The sequence below is a fragment of the Lithobates pipiens genome, unplaced genomic scaffold (genome assembly GCF_037356315.1).
Source record: "Lithobates pipiens isolate NorthernLeopardFrog02 unplaced genomic scaffold, aLitPip1_a1.2 Scaffold_27, whole genome shotgun sequence".
Lineage (NCBI taxonomy): Eukaryota > Metazoa > Chordata > Amphibia > Anura > Ranidae > Lithobates > Lithobates pipiens.
The window spans coordinates 92,068,515-92,088,093 of NW_027507788.1; the positions used below are offsets into that span (position 1 = coordinate 92,068,515).

General features: G+C 42.2%; 1 protein-coding gene across 3 annotated transcripts in view; it reads left to right on the forward strand.

Annotated features, from left to right (window-relative positions):
• Window positions 1-16,930, forward strand: part of SYT3 (synaptotagmin 3) — a 382,859-nt gene extending 365,929 nt beyond the window's left edge. For all 3 annotated transcript variants that reach the window (XM_077457209.1, XM_077457207.1, XM_077457208.1), the window contains exon 11: window positions 14,844-16,930. The gene's annotated coding sequence lies outside the window, so the exon portion shown is untranslated. The remainder of the gene's footprint in view (window positions 1-14,843) is intronic.
• Window positions 16,931-19,579: the final 2,649 nt, after the last annotated feature.

Genomic DNA, 19,579 nt, shown 5'->3' on the forward strand with positions numbered 1-19,579 from the left:
CTTCTCTTTTGAGTAAAGCAGATAGTGCTGGGGCCCTGCGTTTTGTTGTATTAGAAGTATCCAGGGTAGGGTCAACAAAGTCATTGAAATCTCCACGTATTTTTAGGAGGGAGCGTCTGTATGGGGTCAATTTGATAATAGGGGTTGTGTATAACTTTTTCTGGGCTGTGTTGGTAGTTTATATGTTGACCATAGTGAGGGAGCAGTTGTCAATTGTAGCTGAAAGGATCAGATATCTACCATCCTCATCAAATTCGCTATGGTGTAGCGAGAAATTTACTGATGCACTTATGGCAATCATCACGCCTCTTTTTTGGGGGGGGCTTTTAACGAAGAAGCAGTGAGGGTAACGTTTATGGTTACATGTTGTTTAAGTTTTGAGAAGTGGGTCTCTTGTACGCAGAGGACATCTGCATGGTGAGCTAAGGCTTCTTTCCATAGGAGATTGCGTTTGAAAGGGAAGTTTAGGATAAGGGGCGTGGTGACCGAGCTCTAAGATGGACGTCTGATTCTGGAGCTCCGTTCGCCCGCCAGAGAGAACACGCCGCACCAGCGCTCACTGGCCGTATAATACCCGCAAACACACCCGAACGATTGGCGGAACAGCTGGGGAATGTCGAGGAGACGAAAAAACACCCTCCAACCGCAGAAGCTGGCTCACTTCTTCCCGGCGAAATCCCGCGGGCCCCCGCAAGATGGCGGCGGATCGCATCCTCGCCTCAGAGCAGAGCAGGCCACGCAGAACGGGACGGAAGGTGGAGATCTTAACACCCACCGAGAACCTGCGGGGTCCTTCAGTGGCCAGTCGTCAGGTACGCCGAGCCCCACTACAAGGAGCCCAGCCAAATCAAAACCCAGGCTGCTTTCTCCTGACAGACATCCAGACATGGAGGTAAGCGCTACACAAGGGGACCAGGCAGCACAAACATCACAAGTCCCTGACCCTATAGCAAACTTTCCCACATCTGACCAACCTATCTCAGATACTGTGCTGAAAGAAATGCTGATCTCACTTCGATCAGCTCTCCATACAGATATGGTGCAAGGTATCAACCAATGCCACAGAGAAGTGCAGGCTATAGGGGTCAGAGTGGACAGGGTGGAGCGCAAGATGGAGGATTTCTCAGCTACCTATAATGTGATGGTGGATGCACACACGGCACAGGGGGAGGACATAGCATGGTTGAAAGACAAGGTCGCAGACCTCGAAGACCGCAGCAGACGTAACAACATTAGGTTAAGGGGAATACCCGAATCTGTCTCTGCACAACAACTCTTACAATTTGCCCAAACGCTGTTTTCCTCTCTGCTGCCTAATCTGACCGCACAGGACTTAATAGTGGACCGGATCCATAGGATCCCCAAACCCTCCTTCCTCCCTGAGGGCACCCCGAGAGACACGCTACTGAGGATCCATTTCTACCATGTTAAGGAGCAAATATTTCAAGCAGCACGCAGCCCCGAGAATATGCCTCCCCAATATGCCGATTTGCAAATCCTTCCGGACCTCTCTCGGCATACGCGGCAGAGAAGACACAATCTGGCGACAATCACGAAAGCTCTGAGAAACCATAAAATTCCACACAAATGGAAATATCCAGCTACGCTCGTCATCACACATAATGGGGTCACCAAATCCATTAATAAATTGGAAGAAGGCATTAACCTCCTGACCCAATGGGGGATTCTGCAGGATCCACCACCTACTCTAGCTCCCCCAAGGCGCCCCTCGCCACTCCAGAAAGAATGGCAGCTAGTCTCACACAAGCGCCACAACAAACAACAGGCCGGGAGTAGCTCCTAACTACTCCACAACCTTCATATCTCTTCTCTCTGGCAGACGGAGTCAGTTCTTACTCTCCAATCGCCCTGTTACTAAGTTCAGCAGTCATGACTGCACACGGATCAGTTGTTGGATCCTTTTTTACTATACATACATTACAAGTTTTTGTCTTATGTTTTTGTTTCTTTCCCTTTTTCCTCCCTTCTGGACTCATGGACCTCTACACCGAAACCAAGAACTCCCTTGTGAATGAACCAACAATATTCCGTTCAGCACTGGTGCAGACGCATCTATTGAGAACATGCGACAACAGTGAGTACCATGCACTTACGGTCCCACAGACTTTCTTACCACATCATAAATGACTATTACATGCTTATCTCTTAACGTGAGGGGGCTGAACCACCCCGCAAAACGTTTCTCACTCTGGCAAGAGGCCCACAAACAAAAAGCGGACATACTCCTCGTCCAAGAGACTCATTTCCAACAGCGGAAAATTCCGACCTGTACCCATAAGGATTACCCACACATATTTTTGGCATGCACTCCAGACAGCAAAAAAGGTGGGGTGATGGTAGCAATCAAGAACACTGTGTCCTTCCTTCTTAAGGAATCATTCATAGATGATAAAGGTAGATTCATAATTCTAACAGGCGACTTTGACTCTCAACCCTTCACCTTGGTAACGCTTTATACTCCGAACTCCCATCAACTGAGATTCATCAGACGAGTGATCAAAAAAGCTGAATCTATGCTTTACGGTAGTCTTCTCATCGGAGGGGACTTCAACCTCATAGCGGATCATCATTTGGACACTATGGCTGTTCATAAGTGTAGATCATCGCCTCTACCTAATTTTCTACACACAAGAGACCTTTTCGACGTCTGGAGATGCCACCACGCTAATGAAAGGGACTATACCTTTTTCTCAGCTAGACACTGTACTTATTCACGGATTGATATGTTCCTAACTGATAAGTGGCTTTTGCAGAGGGTCCGGGCCACTACGATACATGATATCACGTGGTCGGATCATGCTGCAATTTCATTGTCTATTGATACACAAAAGGCCGCCCCCTCGCCACCCATCTGGCGTTGCAATAATAGGCTTCTTCAAGAACCCAAACTTGCCCCAATAATCTCTCAGCATCTCAGAGAATTTTTCCAAAATAACTCCACCCCAGATATTAATCCCTTTATCCTCTGGAACACACACAAAGCATTCATGAGAGGTATTCTTATACAGTTAGGAGCCAGAGAAAAGAAGAAATACAATTCTTTACTAAAAGACGTGCTAGATGAAATACATTCACTAGACACCCACAACAAAGTCTCCCCCACGCCCGCTATAGCGGCTACCATCACCGACCTTAGAAACAAACTAAGAAACCTCCTTACGCAAAAATTTGATAAACACTTACGCAGACTACAACTAAATTCTTATGCTCATGCAAACAGAGCGGGGAAATACCTAGCTAATAGGATAAAAGCCGCCCGCACCCGCTCCAAAATTGCCCATTTAATTCATCCAACAACACACTACAAAATCACGAATCCCCAGGACATAGCGAATCAATTTGCGGATTATTATGGAGCTCTCTATAATCTACGCAATGACATAAACACTCAACAACCGACTGCACAAGACATTCAGACATTCCTGCAGGCCATTAATCTCCCATCTCTCTCGGAGGACCATCTCACTCAATTAAATGCCCCATTTACACTCCAGGAGATAGCTAAGACTATATCCACATTGCCCAATGGCAAATCCCCAGGCCACCGATGGCTTCGGTAACGAATACTATAAAACCCTCATGGACCTGCTCTCCCCGCACCTTCTTAACGTTTTCACCAAAGCGCAATTAACTTCTTCCTTCCCCTCTGAGATGCTGGGAGCCCACATAGTAACCTTGCCAAAACCGGGTAAAGATCCCACCACTCCCGCTAATTTTAGGCCAATTTCCCTTCTAAATTCTGATATAAAAATTTATGCTAAATTGCTGGCTAGAAGACTGACAAATATCATTCCATGCATTATACCAAAAGACCAGATGGGCTTTGTGAGGGGGCGGCAGACTTCAGACGCCACTAGGCGCATTATCAATGTTATTCACCATGCTAAAGCCTCCGGAACGCCTTCTCTGCTTCTCTCCATAGATGCAGAGAAGGCGTTCGATAGAGTGCACTGGACGTATATGAAAGCGGTATTGAGCAAATTTGGCTTCAAGGGACCAATACTCACTGCTATTATGGCACTTTACTCGTGCCCATCAGCACAGGTATACACGGCGGGCCTATTGTCCAAATCGTTTGACATAACAAATGGCACTCGCCAAGGGTGCCCTCTTTCCCCCACTATATTTAATCTGATCATAGAACCACTAGCACAATCTATACGGGCGAATGACCTGATCAAAGGTTTCTTCTTTGGCAAATCCAAACATGTCATAAATCTGTTTGCTGATGACATTATTCTATTATTAACTGATCCTATACACTCTCTCCCTCAAGCCCACAAGACCCTGTCTGATTTTGGAGCTATATCCTACTATAAGGTCAATCACACTAAGTCACTGATCTTAGATCTGGGAACCCACCCGAAAGCAAAAAAGACCTTGCAATTCACTCTTCCATATTCTTGGGCTACCAAACACATTACCTATTTGGGTCTGACGTTAACTAACACACTCCCCACCTTAGTTGATGCTAACTTCAAACCTCTATTGGCCAAAATAGACCGCCAACTTACGGATATAGGAAGGAGGGAGTTGTCATGGCTAGGCAGAATTGCAGCCTACAAAATGTCTATACTGCCTCAAATATTATACATGTTCCGCTCCTTACCAATTCCAATACCCCTACACTATGTTAACAAGCTGTCCAATAACATGTGGAAATTCACATGGGGGGGGGGTAAAAAGGCTAGATGCCCTCGCCACATTCTTACGCCTCACAAATTAATAGGGGGAGCTGGATGTGTGGACCTAAGAGATTATATGTGGGCTACAAGACTTGACCAGCTCAAGCACTGGTTCCACCGAGTGGAAAGCCCACTGTGGGCAGACATGGACATTTCTATGCTCCCTGTAGGCAATCCCACAGATTTCCTATTTAGTGACTCCTGGGACCCTTGGGACACCAGAAGTTTACCCCCCACTATACAGGTGTCACTACAAGCGTGGCGATTCCTCCTAAAACAAGATAACAAGGAATTAACTGAAATAACTTATGACTTACCATTAGAAATCCTAAATGCCAAACTCCCCTTCCTACAAACTTCGCAACTGCAGGCGAAAAATATTCACTATATTCAAGACTTATGCAGGGACAAGGACCCCAAATCGGCAGTACAGGTTATATCGGAATTTGACTTACCACACACCACATTGTTTTCCTGCACTCGTATTTCTCACTACTTAAAGTCGCGCCCAATACCCACCACCCGAATACCCAATAAGGCATGGGCATTTTTTTCGAATTCACATCATAATACCAAAGGTATATCATTATTTTATAACATCTTCCAGGATAAAAATATATTTCACAAACAACCAGCCCTCAGGAAGTGGGAAGGGGTTTTAGCAACCACCTTTACTGATGAACAATGGCTCTCTGCTTTTAAATCTATCCACAAATCCTCCCATTGCGTGAGTCACTGGGAAATGACCTTGAAAATCATTTATAGGTGGCATTATACCCCTTTTCGAATGTCTATTATGTTCCCATCCTCTTCACCACTTTGCTGGCGGAATTGTGGTCACACTGGAAACTTGATTCACATTCTATGGGAATGCCCATGCTTGAAAAGCTTATGGAACAAAGTATTCCAAACAATTTCTGACCTCACAGGTATCCTAACCCCCCCAAACCCCAATCTAGCTATACTGCACATTGGTATTGAAACCTTTCCACGTGGGGATAGAGCTATGGTAACACATATCTTACTAGCCACACGAAACCTAATTCTTCGCAATTGGAAGACATCTATGGCCCTTAATTTCTCTGAAGTAGTCGCCATTGTCAATAGAAATTATTCATTCGAACGATTGATTGCAATTAACTCATTTTTCTGTAAGCAATTCGATAAAGATTGGAAGTTTTGGACCACCAGGTTTGGGCCTTGATACGTGGTCACATCTTATTTTAGAACCTTAATATCGCTGATACGATAATTTTTGCTTTGACTTTTACTAACTGAACGAGAAGTACTTAAACTGTCTGTACTATATATTCTTGCATCTTTAATGGCTGTATATCCTGTGTCCAGATACCCACCCTAATTTTCCTTTCTTTATTGTATTATGTTATGTTCTGTTTGTCTTTGAAGAACTCAATAAAAACTCATTGATACAAAAAAAAGAAAGGGAAGTTTAGGCCTTTGGTATTTATGGATGTGAGCGTAACAGTCATGATGGTCAGGTATATCTGGAGATGTGAGCAGAGGAAGAGAGACTAATACCTCCTGGTTGTATCCAATAGGTATAATGTAAGAACTAATGCAGTTCTTGCATTACAAAAATATACACGGTATACAGTACAATTTTCAGATCACACTAAAGGTAACAATAAAGAGTAATACACAGTGCTTGAATGAACCGTACAAGTAAGAAGTAGTACAATCGAGTGTGCTTAGCACACTATAACCTGAGGGGTGGAGAAAAGAAGGTAAGTGGACACCGTCCAGGCTGGATCAATGTAGATAGGAGGACTGGGCATAGCCATGACCTAGTGCTTTCCGGCTACTGTGGATGTTGGATTTCTGGAGTTGGAGAATGTACAAGGGGGGCCTCTTTGTCCTGTGTTACCAGAAGCAACAGGGAGGAAGGCCCAGTTTTTCAGCTTTTTGTATCCATCTTTTGGAGTGAGCATGGGGACAATTTGTTGTTGGTGTGTGCCAGCAATTTTGTTGGGAAGCCCCATCTATAGATTTTTTTTTTTTCTGCTGGAGAATAGATGTGATGGGGGTAAAAGCTTTATGCATTTCCATTGTGGCAGGAGAGAGGTCACTGAACAGCTAAGGTTAGTATATGGAGGTGGCAGTGGTTTTGAGGCTCTGGTGGTGGATAGGATTTTCTCCTTCATGTGAAAAAAGTGAATCCGGGCTAAAACATCCCTTGGAAAGTCATCTGGTAAGTTTGATGGCTTAGAGACTCTGTGGGCCTGGTTGATCAGGGTATCATGAGCGTTGAGGCGAGGAAGCAATGTTGAGATGAGTTTCTTTAGATAGGGATATTGATATTTCATTTGGTTTGATTGATTCTGGAATTTCCCTGAATTTGAATTGTTCTGCCTAGAGTGGTCCTCGGAATCTGCTAGTTTCATCTTAATGTGGGGAATTTCCTCCGTATGGTGTTCATGTGCATCTAATAGCTCATTGTGTGCTTTAGAGTAATCCTGAGTGTTTTCTTCCATTACATCTGCTCTTCAAGGCAATCTAGTCTGTCATGTACCTGAGACATAGAAATTTGTAACTCTGTGCAAATCCTGTTGTAAGGTGAGAAGCATGGACTTAAGCATTGCCTCAGAGACAGGGTTGTTTGTGACAGGGATAGAGGCTAAGGAGGGAGCTTGCTCCGTGTTATGCATGCCTGCGACAACAGAGTACCATAGCTGCTTTTTGGCCTGGGGCTCTTTGCTTGGGGAGTTAGCAGGGGAGGTTGCCAGTCACTTACCTCTGTCTGGTTGCTGCATTCCTGTAATGTCATCCGGGGGTGGCAGTGTCCATGTTATCCCTTGGAGTGTTATTGGAGGAGTCTCCTGACTGTGGTAGTGGCGGTGTGGAACTGACAGGTTGGCTAGCTGTGTCAGTGTGGCGTCTACTGCTAGAGCCGGCGCCATCTTGGGCATTCTGCATAGCCGCGGTTGGAGGATAGTAATGGGTCAGACAGTGCAATGCAGGTGGTTTGTGTCACCTTCTGGACATGCCCTGAGGTGTCCTCAGACCTTGTCCTCGCTGATTGTGCGGCAGGTGGGAAGGTAAGTTGCCGCGGGTTGCTTGTATGCAGGCCATGAAGTGGAGCTCAGACATCAGGCATCCATCCCAGTCTGCAGCAGGCCACCCCCCCCCCCCCCATTGCTATGTTTTAACATGAAATAAGGATCCCTCTGCGAAGAGACCATTTAGTACCTACCTGCCCTGCTCCCCATTCACTGGATTGAAGAAATAACCATTTGGATTTCTCCTGGGTATGTTATATTCCTGATCCCCCACATTTCTGTGTGGTTCCTTCCACTGGCCCCTGTAACCTGTAGTAAAGAAGGGGTCGGAGGGTGAAACCACAGAGACCAACAGGGCACGCCATTATCCATCACTCTCAGAAAATGTCATATGCTGATCTTTGAGCAACATGGTGAAGTCTGGTTATTCTGGTAATGGTTCAGTTGAGTATTAATGGTTAACTTTTCATGGAAATCTTTTATATTGTAATCTTATAATCTTAAATATGTTATGTAATTTAAAAAAAACTGTTTATTCTAATTATAGTTTGCTTTTCCCTGGTTCCTCTTTCCCCCCTTATCAACATACTAATTATTTTTTTATGTAAAGACTTTGTTTTCATTACATACCTTATTTTACCCCAGGCAGCCATTCATTTTGCCCTTAAGCCTAGTACACATGAGCCAAATGTCGGATGGCATTGGTCGGTTCAATAGAAACTGGCCGAAATTCGGCCGCTGTATACTGTAGGTGGTCCGACAGAAGCCAGCCATTTGGCCAGCTTCTATTGATAGAGCATGACCACAAAAGGTCTGCAGATCGGCTCCCAATCAGTGCTCTCAGCTAATGTCTAAGAGCAGTGACCAGCGTATTCTGGTGGGGGGAGCTCCCCCTGTCAGAACACAATAGAACCACAGGGGAGATTGATATACTAACATCGTATAGTTAGTACAGTGGCTCCTCCTGAGCTGAACAAACTACTAGTGTTTACTAGGCTTTATAAATATCAACTGACAGTAATACGTGGATTTTAGGTGCAGACCTGATTAAATATACCATGACTGGTTTGTTCCTCCTAATACTGATTTATCCAAAATATATATAGAAAAGACACTACTCACCCTTTTAATTTCATTGGGGAGCAGTACTTTTTTAAAGAAAAGAGTACAAACAAGAAGCATTTAACCGCTTCAGCCCCGGAAGAATTAACCCCCTTCCTGACCAGAGCACTTTTTACAATTTGGCACTGCATGGCTTTAACTGACAATTGCACGGTCGTTCGACACTGTAACAAATTTTGCATATTTTTTTCACAGAAATAGAGCTTTCTTTTGGTGGTATTTGATCACCTCTGTGATTTTTTTTTTTTTGCACTATAAACGACAATTTTGAAAAAATATATATTTTTTTAAATTTTTGCTATAATAAATATCCCCAAACGTTTTTAAAAAAAACTAATTTCTTCATTCGTTTAGGTCAATATATATTCTTCTACATATTTTTGGTAAAAAAAATTGCAATAAGCATATATTGATTGGTTTGCGTAAAAGTTATAGCTTTTGCAAACTATGGGAACGATTTATGGCATTTTTATTTATTTATTTATTTAATTTTTACTAGTAATGGCGGTGATCTGTGATTTTTAGCAGTACTGCAACATTGCGACGGACAGATCAGAGACTTTTGACACTTTTTTGGGACCATTGGCATTCATACAGTGCTAGAAAATTACACTGATTTACTGTGTAAATGTCACTGGTAGGGAAGGGGTTAACACTAGGGGCGATCAAGGGATTAAATGTTTGTTCCAACTGTGTTGGGATGTGAGTGACTAGGAAAGGAGCCATATCATTTTTCCTACTACTAGGAAGAAACTATATGGCTCCTCTCCTCTGAAAGCACAGGGATTTGTGTGTTTACACACAGATCCCCTTGCTGACAATTGTGCCCAGCGGTCACGCAGGCGATCTCTGGTGGCTGAAAATGGGTAGGACGTATGGGATTTCGCCCAGGAGAGCCATATCTGCATGACACGGTCGGCAAGTGGTTAAAAATAGTATTTTAACGCTGGTATTTTTAATCTCGTTACATGTTAATTACTAGATTGGCTTTCTAGTAAAATACCAAAGTAAATGGCCAAACTAAATTATCAATAATGTAAATGAACCTCCAGTATTTGCACACAGTTGTTGGAACAGAGATAATTACAGTCCATTGCTGAGATCCTTTTTTATTATTGTACAACATGAATGACACTTGTAAGGACTGCCATTGTGATGGGACCAAAGACATTTGTTCTCAAGGGAACTAAAAGTAGAATTAATTTAAAGCCTTACAAAGGGTGTTATAGAAAATCTACAATTTCATTACTGGCCTATTATGTAAGTATTGATTTTTTTTTTTTAGCCAATAATCAAAAGCCATCCAGCTGATCAGGTAGTGATTGATTTGTATGTACGTGAGTGGTGGCGCCTGAGTCAACCAAGCTGATTTCTTGTTTTTGGAGTTGTCCTTTGGGGTTTGGGTGGAGTGCTTGTGTTTAATTTTCGTTTAGGAACTTTATTCTAGACAAAAATACTGGTTGAAGTGTTAAGATTTATAAATATAAAGTTTTAATAATCATAAAAATGAAAAACGGTTTTGGAATGCAATTATTCATAGTTATCTTTTTGCTATTCAATTATTAGTTTTCTTGGTTTGTACTTTGACAAGTACTCTGCTTTCCACCGTACCTTGTTGTCTGGTCTTTGAATATTTCATGTGTTCAATCCTATCTTAATAAACACATTACAGAAATAAAAAGAAGACTAAGTTAAAAATTAGGTTATGTTTAAGCTAGGGATTTCCTAAAAAGCATAGATAAAAATTTTGGCTTTGCTGTAGATTTTTTTAGGATGACTTATTTGGGTTTTTTCTGCTGTTGGGAATTAATGAAACATAGCCTAAGCAGATTAACAGCACGGTGAGCAAGGCCTAATTGACAGTGAGACTTGCAAGATATTTCTAACTAGACTCTGTTTGCAAGTTTCACTTATCAATATAAGAACTCCAATGAATGCCATTATATAATCATTGAATCATCATTATTTGCATTTTTAAATGCAAGTAGTATAAGTAGCTCAATATAACCTGGTATCATCCTTCTGTCCTTCTTTGCACAGCAGCACTCAAACTAGGAGGGACTGGGGCAGCATTCAAATCAGGAACTTGCCAAGAGAAGGAGAAAAAAGAGATTACCTTGTCTCTTTCTGTTCCTATATTGTCCATTCTCCGGTTGGTGGACAGGGAGCTGGCCAGGTTGCATTGCATGTCTACAAGCAAAGCCATGTCACTAGTCTGGCAAGGCTCTCCAATGGAGCTGTGTACATTTCAGGAATAGCTGGACATAAATTCTTTGGCAGGTTAAACCACTCCCATATCAGTAATATAGCTGTGTTTGTTGGATCTTTTTTTCATTTAGCCATCTGGCTAAAGAGTGGTGGCCCATCCATCAGAGGCGCATCCATAGATGCGTCCAACTCCCTGATCTACAGCACGTGATTAGAGCCAGAAGCTCTGCAAAGCACCGCAGGCACCCACATCTCCCTTGTCCCCATCCTGCACTCAGTGGGAGCCATGCAGGAGACCAGATTTGTGGAAGCTGCTGAGAGACAAGCTGTCACTTGTAAGCATAGGAGTCAGACTTCTGTGTTTTACAAGTGATAGTGCTGAGCAGGGAGCAGAGGGCCTGAGCCAGAGGTGGTGGAACTGAGTTCCACCAAGTTCCAGCTAAAAAAAGCCCTCTTAACCTATAATTGATAAAACTGGAAAGGCTGTACAGCTTACATACTATGGCCTACTACTATGACCCTACTAAAAACCCATGTGTTATATGTCACACGTCCGTGATGGGTTTTCCATAATCTACAATAGAGGAATAGTTGGTTACTGCAGTTATGATATAGTGACACTGTTGACAAATACAAAAACTACATTAGGAGGAACCTCACCGCTACATTAAAACCAAACTAAACTGTATCTGAGCGCCACACTATTTAATTCATTTTAGTATTCAAATCAATTTCTCCCACCCATCCAATCATTTTGAAAAACACCCCCCTAGCTTTTCAAGCAGCAACCATCTTGAGTAAGGGCAGATAATTAATGTAGCATTCACTTCCTTCCATTCCTTCCTAGCTACCTTTGGCTCGGGCATGTATGCAATAAGGTGAGGTTAGCTGAGAAAACCCCTCCTCTTTTCCTCCAGATAAAATGAAAAATGCCCATGAAGACTTCAGGAATGTATGACAACATTTTGACCTAGGCCAGAAACTATGAAGTAACTGAAGAAATGTAAAACAAAATGTTAAAAGGAGGAAATATAATATACCTTCCCATCTGTTTGCTAAGGCTAGTACTAGAAGGATTACAAATAGTTAATGTTGATTGAGAGAGTTTAGTTCAGCTTTAAATAGTAATGTTGGCTGTGCCACTGTGTAAAATATGCATTGTGCTGTGAATTGCAAGAATGGAGAAACTGCATATGTAAACAATATGGGTCGCTTGTTAAGATTCAGGGCAAATATTCACAGAGAATTTTCAATTCAAGTCCTGCTCATTAACACTATGTAGGAATTTTAATGCATCTCCATGTATTGTTTAGTACCAATAATCCATTAGTTTTCAAAATGAAAAGAAATGTTCTAAACAAAGTAATAAATGTAATTTACAAGTGTTTCTAAAGTGGTAAATACTTTGCCATTATCTTGTCGATGATGAAATTTTATCAGTTGTTATGGTAACCATAACATAATAAGTCTCTGCAGATAATGTACAGTGGCTATCCGCATTATGGGGAAAAAAAAGTACATAGCTGTGCAGAAAGAATATTTATGCTGATGTGCACAAAGAGATGCAGATTTTGGTGCTTTTGTTATTTTGGTGGTGCACTACCCATCTATATCTATCTGTAATTTAGGTGCATACCTTACATTACTGCCATGTGTTCTAGATAAGACCTTTACATCTAATCAAAAAACATTTGCAATGGCAAATAGAGATGACTGAACAACATGAAGTCCTCATAAAAATGTTAATGGGGCGCTGTTAGATTGACCTAAAGCAGCATTTTCTGACCATTTGGGGTTATTTTTGCCGAGCTACAGTAGCTTGCATGACCTGAAGTCAGTCTCTAAAATACCTCTGTAGCAGTTTAAGGGTTAGGAATGTTCCTTGAGGCTGGTGGTTCTGGATGAAAGCTGTTCTCATGCTTTACCTATCGTGTATTAGTTATTATAAACGTCAAAAATAAACCTTCCTATCTATAACCATACTGGCTAGGATTCTTTTGAAATCCATTAATTTGAATGGTTGGCGGCAAGGATCCAAAGGAAGAGTAAGGTTACACAATCTTCTGTTGCAACTCACTTTATTGTAAAACTTATTGAATTCTTGAGCCTTGACATGATGCTTGTCATAATCCTTAAAGTGGACGTAAACTCACGCTCATCATTTCCAAAGTAATGGCATAGTGCTGATCTTTAGGTATATACATGCCTCCTGCATGTAAGCTTACCTTTTGATATATCTCCCTCTACTGTATTTGGAGCACCACAAAACTCCGGATTCAGTGGGCAGGTCTATTTTTCGATGCTCGATGGGTGGGGTCGTGACATCACTAGACTCCAGCCCACCTCTACACTCCCATTGGGCTGGCAGCAACGCAAGGGCGAACCTCACACAGAGCGTGTTCTGGGCAGAAGCAGAGCATGCTCAGGGCCCCCCTGTGACTCCTGAGCATGTGTCAACAAAGGTTGTAGTGGGAAGAAAATTTGGGCATAGCTTTGAGATGCTAGTGCATAAGATAAGTAAATGAGCTGTCACAGCATGGGGAAGAAACCGGTACATATTTATCTGTGTGCCTTTTTTTCTAACTAAAAGAAATAAGATTGCTCAGAGTGGGGTTAACTCTTCGTGGCAAAACTGGGCACATATGACATGACATCCTCTGCTGTACAAGGTAGAAGTCTTAGTTAAAAAGAAAACATATGTGCAGCTGTGATTTCCAGCCTGGGGTCCAGTGTGTTTCTGTTCACTGATTCAGGTCTAAATTTTTGCCTGAATAAGCACCTGAACTGGACCCAAAAACACAAAGGACCCTTTTGAAAACCGCCCTGTGGCCGCCTCGGACATGTGTGAATCAGCTCCATTGAGAGCCGGTCACGCTCACATGTCATGCCAATTGGTTGCTGTGAAAACCACATCGAATTTGCACATATGTGAACCCCCAAAGGCAGAAATGTATGGGGGCTCTACCAGTCCATTTGATGAGAGCTTCCTAGCAAACACAGTTGCAATGGGTGATTGTTTAGCTTTATCTTTTTTTAGGGTCTTCCTGTGAAAGATCTTAAAGCTTTTGCATTAATTGTATGTCTGACTGCCATAGGGACTAGAAATGTATCTCTATTTGCTTTGAAAGGTTTTATTTATCCTCTATGAAATGCGAGCTATAATAAAAACTGAAAAATATGGAAAATCTATATGCAACTGAGTTTATAGCATGTTTTTGTCTTAGTTGATGCATATTAAATACACAGTTATGTTACACAGTGTTGTCCAGTTTAAGGGTAGCACAGTGGCTAGCACTTCTGCCTAACAGCACTAGCGTTGTTGGTTTGAATCCCAATCATGGCACTACCTGCCTGGAGTTTGCGTGTTGCCTGTGCCTGCATGAGTTTCTGCTGGGTTCTCTGGTTTCCTCCCACACTCCTAAGACATACTGGTAAGGTTAATCTGTTACTGTCTCAGCCCTAGTATGTGTGAGTATGAATGTGAGATAGGGACCTTAGATTGTAAGCTCCTTGAGGGTAGGGACTGATGTGCATGTATAATATATATGTAAAGTGATGTGTAAATTGCTGGAGCTATGTAAGTAGCTGTAATTTATAATGACACATTTTTGGCCATCACATTGCTTACTAATACATGTTGCCTTTATTAAGAATTATAAATATTGGTTCCACCATGAGCTTGTGGAGCACATTTATATATAGTTTGTGTGCAGTCATCTGCAATGCTAAAATATAGCTCATCCTATCAATGTAACTAGCTTACTGACACCGTGTTGTTTTTACTCCCTAGGTATCTGAGCCACAGGCTGTGCTCTGTCTGTTTCCTCTTCATCCTACCTGTTTAATGAGGAGGGCACAAGACTCCTGAGAAGGACAAATGAAGACAAGGCTGTAAAAAAAAAACAACTGCACCAGAAAACAATGTAGATTTCCTTAAAGCCATAGAGTAATCATGTACATTTTGGTTGAAACTACACCAAGCCATGGTGAACTTCAATAAGGAGGACACAGGCTAAACAGTCACTCACCATTTCAAACTCCAGCAATGCACTAAATATAGCATGGGTGATAAAGAAAGGAGGAGACGTTGAACACTGATAAATCATTTAGATGAAGCAACCATTTAGGAACATTAAGTCAGAGTGAATTGCATGTAATGGAAAAGCCTCTCTTCTCAGCCTCATTTTACCTCCTGTGATGGGGGATACAGTGCTTGACTTCCAAAGCAATGCCGCTGTGGTCTTTTGGCTTGTTTCCCGGTTTAACAGCTATTGGCTTGGTTACAATGCTTGCCTCATCTCTTCAGTATTTCCCATGCAGACAACATGGATTATAAGAATGGGAACTATGAATTCATGTAGGTTGTGGTGCACCACACACATTTCTTTTACCAATGTTGCAGTAAAAAGCAGTGGTTTTGGTCAAAAACTGCTGCTTCAATGAGGTGGTAACCACTAGTCAATGGAAAAGCAGGAGCATTTGTCAGACTCTTGCTGTAAGATGTAAGCACTTTTCTGTTAACTGTCTTTCTAATGCTTCATGTAATAATGTTCAATACGTATGTGTGAGCCCGACCAAATAATGTCCAGTTGAGTGGTCCTTGGTGGCTTTCACCTTTCTATTAAAAAAAAAATGGTAATTTTGCCATTGTTGTTATGGTGAGCGAGATTTCTGAATATGATTAAATGTTCTATGTTTGTAGTAATGATTATGACAACTTTCTGAAAGGTTTGTCTTCCAGTCCAAAAATAAAGTTTGTTGATATCCTTCCAAGGTACAAATTCAATAAAGAAAAGCAATTGTGGGACATTGGTCAATATATTTTATCTAAAAAGCCCTTTTGTTAATGAAAAAAACAAAAATGCCAGTTCAGTGCCACTGTATCTTCTGTAAACATTGCGCCGTATGGCTTTAATAGTTGAAGAGTTGACATTCTACTCTTAAAGGGAAACAGTTGTTGTAACAACACTATAAATGTGAGAGTAAGGAATACACATTTGGACTGAAAAGATTCACAAATGTGTGCTTAGGTGACCAGTGTATAGTGATTTGGCACCTGATTTTGTTATTGTGTAGACACATCTGCCATCCAACCAAATGTTTCTTATTAATGTACTAACATCAACATTGCTTAAAGGAGTTTGTACAGTATCCATGTGTCAATTTAAAGTCATCTTGATGTCTTCATTACCAGTTGTTGACCACTTCCAGATGTTATCATCTGAAGTGACTTCTATCCTTTGCCTCAGTCTACTGACCAACAGCTATTTTCTGTTCTAGAGCTGTTGGCAGTCATTATGTAGACAAGGCCAAATCCTTATAAACCGACTGAGTAGTGAAAAAACTTGAAGGGCCTTGTGTATATTTCATATCATTAAGATATGAACAAATTTGAAATTCTGAATTTCATAATGAGATTCTCTTTGTATGAGCTGAAGTTCATGATTATGTATGTTCAGGTTTGGTCACTGCTGATGGACGAAGAGCTTGACCAAATCACCTGTTGGGTGCTGGCCCTGCATTTAGTGTTGGTGCTTTTCTTTCTACATTCTTTCGAATTGGATTCACCAAGGATTGCATGGACTTCATAGCATGTGCAAGCAATTTTTAAGAGGAACAGGACTACTCCTTGGGAGGCCCACCCGTAAATTTCCCAAAAGAGGAAGAAAGGAGATGAAAGGAGAATTTGGCTCATACAAAATTAAAATCATTCAAAAACAATTAAACCAAATGCACGTGTGTATTTTGTTGAAAAATTACATTTGTCTGTTTATAGTGTGTGAGAAAATGTTCATTTCTGAGCAGTCATTGACTGTAAAGCCATACCAAACAGTGTAAAAAAAAAAAAAAAAAAAGGAATAAAAAGAACATGTGAAATATGTGATGGCAGTTATTAAGTTATTTAAGTTGAACAAAATTGTCAAATATTGCAGTTTTTTTTTTTGTACCTAAATGGTGCTGCAGACCACTTCTTCTGCAACCTACCCTATCGACACCTTGCCTGACAGCATTACACATATATATTTTAGCATTTTGACTCCTCTTCCTCATTTGATAAGAGATGGAATTCATTGCAGCAGCCTTCCAGCAATTATATACATCCGATTCAAATACCCTAAATGCCTCTAGGAATCATTAGCATAGGTGCTTCACCTGTGGAAATATAAGGCTCTGCACATTAATGTACTGATGCATTTTGCAAACACATATTAACATTCACTGTAGGCCAAAGTCTTATGTAAACTCTCCATTTTGTTTATGCAAGGGTCGATGCAGTAATGCATAACAGCATAGACATGCTTTATGAAAGTTTAGAAAGCAGTTGTTGTAAAAGGGACCTGAAAAGCATGGGAGATCAGATTAAACACACTGCTGAATGACTGATGAGAGAGACTTGTCCAAACAAATAGGAATATCTGGCTTTATGAGTACATGGGTGTTTTTTTTGGTCATTCACTTCTGCTAATAAAATCTAATGAGATTCTCCTGCTCTTAGAGAGGTTTTCAATAGAATTATTATATACTCACTTCACTTCGCATGGTGCTTCTACAGTTTATAAAGTCCATTTAAGCAGAAAGTTCAATTGTACTTTACTTCATTAAATACATTTGTATTGGGGTTCGGACAGAGGTACAAAAATCTACGAGTCATGTGTATGGTAAGATAAGGTAGTCCAACACAATGTACAGCGAGACATACTAATGTAGTATGTAAGTTGTGGGACAAAATTGACATGGCAACAATGCTTGTGGTACACGAGACAATATGGGGTCCATTCAATAAGCTTCATAGTTACATAGTTAGTAAGGTTGAATAAAGGCACCAGTCCATCCAGTTCAACCTGAGTGAGTGTCTACAATTGTCTCCATCCCTGTACATTACACACTCACATCGGTCCCTTCCCTCAAGGAGCCCACAATCCAAGGTCCCCATTCAACCTATGAAGGCAGTGTTAGAGTACAGAGAAGGGAAAGGCTAAGCAAGAATAAGGAGGGTGGGAGAGATGAGGGGAGCCAATCAGGAGATTTGTTACAACTCCAATAATCACTGGTCTAAATCGTGTGGGAGAGAAATGGAGGCCTATGGTTCCCATGGTTACTGCAAAATTTAGACAAGCTACCTTGAAGTCTAGCTGTGAGCTTCTCATTAATTGGGGTCCAGAGTGCTAAAGCTTTGACTTCAGAAGCAGAGCCGTATGGTGAGAGCAAGTTCAGTTGGATATGTACTTTAATGTGTTTTTTCATTGTAGTTAATTAAACATTTCTTTTCAGAGATCTTTTTTCACTTTAACATGAGCCTTTCTGTTGATCATCTTGTTAAAAAATCAACTGTGGCTAAACGTTCTATATTAACCACCTCGCGCCCGCCCTATAGCCGAATGAAGGCCGTAGAGCAGGCGCGTTCGTCCGGGTGGCCGTCCCTGGACGTCCTAATGTTTACTTCCGCAATGTGCGCCGCCCCGGGCGTGCATCGCGGAAGTTCTGTGTTCGCCGTGGCCCCCGGGCACAGGCAAACACAGATCGCTGTAAACGGCCAATCACAGCGGCCGTTTACAGCGTGATCGGCGTGTCCAATGGGAGATGATCTCATATGTAAACATATGAGATCATCTCTCAGCGCCGCTCTCCCTCCTCACACAGACAGTGTGAGAGGGGAGAGATGAACGGCTGCAGCGGCAGCTGTTCTGCCTCGAGTTAAAAAAAAAAAAAAAGTAAAAAAAAGTTCCATCCTCCCCCAGCAGTGCCATCCTCCCCCAGCAGTGCCATCTGCCCCAGTGCCATCCGCCCCAGTGCCATCCACCCCAGTGCTACCTGCCCCCAGTGCCATCCACCCCAGTGCTACCTGCCCCCAGTGCTGCCTGCCCCCAGTGCCACCTGCCCCCAGTGCCATTTGTCCCCAGTGCCATCTGTCATCAGTGCCACGTATAAGTGCCATCTGTCATCAGTGCCACGTGTCATCAGTGCCACATAGTGCCATCTGTCATCAGTGCCACGTATTAGTGCCATCTGTCATCAGTGCCACGTATCAGTGCCATTTGTCATCAGTGCCACCTGTCAGTGTCACGGGCCATCTGTTGTCAGTGTCACGTGTCATCAATGCCACTTATCAGTGCCATCTGTCATCAGTGTCACGCGTCATCGGTGCCATGTATTAGTGCCATCTGTCATCAGTGCCACGTATTAGTGCCACGTGTCTTCAGTGCCACGTATTAGTGCCACGTGTCATCAGTGCCACGTATAAGTGCCACGTGTCATCAGTGCCACATATTAGTGCCATCTGTCATCAGTGCCACATATTAGTGCCATCTGTCATCAGTGCTACGTGTCATCAGTGCCACGTATAAGTGTCATCATTGCCACGTATCAGTGCCATCTGTCATCAGTGTCACGTGTCATTGTCCTGGTGCTTCAAAAGTGTAATAAATAGTCAACAAGTTAGATGTGTAATTTATGTTCCTAGAACACATGGTGGCGCTACCTGCATGTTGGGCCTCTCTATGTGGCCAGGCTGTGAAAAAGTCCCAC